We start from the raw sequence: 3,647 nt of genomic DNA, 5'->3' as shown, positions 1-3,647 counted from the left end.
TATGCAAATCAGCTCTGACCCTGTGCCTCATGGGAACAGTACAGTCCGAACTACCAAGCCATGTCTTTCCCAGACCGGAATCAAGCATCCAAGGACCGGTTTCTGGCTATCAGCCTTCATCAGCCTGGATAGCTTGACTCCAGTGGTGTGGAGAGCCTGGGACTCACGTCTGAGTATACCCAGCACACTCGGGGTGAAAATTGCAAAAAACACAGTTGATGGACAGAATGTAGAACAATGTCATACATTCACGCCAGTACAAGGATCTGGGCCTAAACCCATCGTTTTTTTGCACTCCACACTGCCCTGGGTTAGACAGTGGCTATATGCAAATCAGCTCTGACCCTGTGCCTCATGGGAACAGACCAGTCCGAACTACCAAGCCATGTCTTTCCCAGACCGGAATCAAGCATCCAAGGACCGGTTTCTGGCTATCAGCCTTCATCAGCCTGGATAGCTTGACTCCAGTGGTGTGGAGAGCCTGGGACTCACGTCTGAGTATACCCAGCACAGTCGGGGTGAAAATTGCAAAAAACACAGTTGATGGACAGAATGTAGAACAATGTCATACATTCACCCCAGCACAAGGATCTGGGCCTAAATCCATTGTTATTTTTGCACTCCACACCACCCTGGGTTAGACAGTGGCTATATGCAAATCTGCTCTGACCCTGTGCCTCTTGAGAACAGTCCAGTCTGAACTACCAAGCCATGTCTTTCCCAGACCGGAATCAAGCATCCAAGGACCGGTTTCTGGCTATCAGCCTTTATTAGCCTGGATAGCTTGACTCCAGTGGTGTGGAGAGCCTGGGACTCACGTCTGAGTATACCCAGCACACTCGGGGTGAAAATTGCAAAAAACACAGTTGATGGACGCGAGTCCCTTGCTCACTTTGCCACTGGATTCAAGCAAGCCGGGCTGAAGACGGCTGGAATGCCAGAAACCGGTCCTCTGAAGCTTGTTTCCGGTCCAGGGAAGACATGGCTTGGCAGTTCGGGCTGGACTGTTCCCATGAGGCACAGGGTCAGACTGATTTGCATATAGCTATGTCTGAACTGGGGTGGCAGAGTGGGCTAAAGAACGGTGATGGATTAAACCCAGATATTTTGACTGGGTGTGAGTGTTTGATTGATTCAGATGCTCCGTCCATCACCACCCCCTTTTGTACCACTTTCGGCCCCCATAAGTGTGGCAGGGTATGCTCAGACGTGAGTCCCTTGCTCACTTTGCCACTGGATTCAAGCAAGCTGGGCTGAAGACGGCTGGAATGCCAGAAACCGGTCCTCGGAAGCTTGTTTCCAGTCCAGGGAAGACATGGCTTGGCAGTTCGGGCTGGACTGTTCCCATGAGTCACAGGGTCAGACTGATTTGCATATAGCCATGTCTGAACTGGGGTGGCAGAGTGGGCTAAAGAACGGTGATGGATTAAACCCAGATCTTTTGACTGGGTGTGAGTGTTTGATTGATTCAGATGCTCCGTCCATCACCACCCCCTTTTGTACCGCTTTTGGTAGCCATAAGTGTGGCAGGGTAAGCTCAGACGTGAGTCCCTTGCTCACTTTTCCACTGGATTCAAGCAAGTCGGCCTGAAGATGGCTGGAATGCCAGAAACCGATCCTCGGAAGCTTGTTTCTGGTCCAGGGATGACATGGCTTGGCAGTTCGGGCCGGACTGTTCCCATGAGGCACAGGGTCAGACTGAATTGCATATAGCCATGTCTGAAGTGGGGTGGCAGAGTGGGCTAAAGAACGGTGATGGATTAAACCCAGATCTTTTGACTGGGTGTGAGTGTTTGATTGATTCAGATGCTCTGTCCATCACCACCCCCTTTTGTACCGCTTTTGGCCACCATAAGTGTGGCAGGGTATGCTCAGACGTGAGTCCCTTGCTCACTTTGCCACTGGATTCAAGCAAGCCAGGCTGAAGACGGCTGGAATGCCAGAAACCGGTCCTCTGAAGCTTGTTTCCGGTCCAGGGAAGACATGGCTTGGCAGTTCGGGCTGGACTGTTCTCATGAGGCACAGGGTCAGACTGATTTGCATATAGCCATGTCTGAACCTGGGTGGCAGAGTGGGCTAAAGAACGGTGATGGATTAAACCCAGATCTTTTGACTGGGTATGAGTGTTTGATCAATTCAGATGCTCCGTCCATCACCACCCCCTTTTGCACCGCTTTTGGCCGCCATAAGTGTGGCAGGGTATGCTCAGACGTGAGTCCCTTGCTCACTTTGCCACTGGATTCAAGCAAGCCAGGCTGAAGACGGCTGGAATGCCAGAAACCGGTCCTCTGAAGCTTGTTTCCGGTCCAGGGAAGACATGGCTTGGCAGTTCGGGCTGGACTGTTCTCATGAGGCACAGGGTCAGACTGATTTGCATATAGCCATGTCTGAACTGGGGTGGCAGAGTGGGCTAAAGAACGGTGATGGATTAAACCCAGATATTTTGACTGGGTGTGAGTGTTTGATTGATTCAGATGCTCCGTCCATCACCACCCCCTTTTGTACCGCTTTTGGCCGCCATAAGTGTGGCAGGGTATGCTCAGACGTGAGTCCCTTGCTCACTTTGCCACTGGATTCAAGCAAGCCAGGCTGAAGACGGCTGGAATGCCAGAAACCGGTCCTCTGAAGCTTGTTTCCGGTCCAGGGAAGACATGGCTTGGCAGTTCGGGCTGGACTGTTCCCATGAGGCACAGGGTCAGACTGATTTGCATATAGCCATGTCTGAATTGGGGTGGCAGAGTAGGCTAAAGAACGGTGATGGATTAAACCCAGATATTTTGACTGGGTGTGTGTGTTTGATTGATTCAGATGCTCCGTCCATCACCACCCCCTTTTGTACCGCTTTCGGCCCCCATAAGTGTGGCAGGGTATGCTCAGACGTGAGTCCCTTGCTCACTTTGCCACTGGATTCAAGCAAGCCGGGCTGAAGACGGCTGGAATGCCAGAATCCGGTCCTCGGAAGCTTGTTTCCAGTCCAGGGAAGACATGGCTTGGCAGTTCGGGCTGGACTGTTCCCATGAGTCACAGGGTCAGACTGATTTGTATATAGCCATGTCTGAACTGGCATGGCAGAGTGGGCTAAAGAACGGTGATGGATTAAACCCAGATCTTTTGACTGGGTGTGAGTGTTTGATTGATTCAGATGCTCCGTCCATCACCACCCCCTTTTGTACCGCTTTTGGCAGCCATAAGTGTGGCAGGGTAAGCTCAGACGTGAGTCCCTTGCTCACTTTGCCACTGGATTCAAGCAAGTCGGCCTGAAGATGGCTGGAATGCCAGAAACCGGTCCTCGGAAGCTTGTTTCCGGTCCAGGGATGACATGGCTTGGCAGTTCGGGCCGGACTGTTTCCATGAGGCACAGGGTCAGACTGAATTGCATATAGCCATGTCTGAAGTGGGGTGGCAGAGTGGGCTAAAGAACGGTGATGGATTAAACCCAGATCTTTTGACTGGGTGTGAGTGTTTGATTGATTCAGATGCTCCGTCCATCACCACCCCCTTTTGTACCGCTTTTGGCCACCATAAGTGTGGCAGGGTATGCTCAGACGTGAGTCCCTTGCTCACTTTGCCACTGGATTCAAGCAAGCCGGGCTGAAGATGGCTGGAATGCCAGAAACCGGTCCTCGGAAGCTTGTTTCCGGTCCAGG

Source organism: Lissotriton vulgaris, unplaced genomic scaffold (assembly GCF_964263255.1).
Source record: "Lissotriton vulgaris unplaced genomic scaffold, aLisVul1.2 SCAFFOLD_649, whole genome shotgun sequence".
Classification (NCBI taxonomy): domain Eukaryota; kingdom Metazoa; phylum Chordata; class Amphibia; order Caudata; family Salamandridae; genus Lissotriton; species Lissotriton vulgaris.
The sequence above is the reverse complement of the archived record's forward strand: the minus strand, read 5'-3'. Positions refer to the sequence as shown.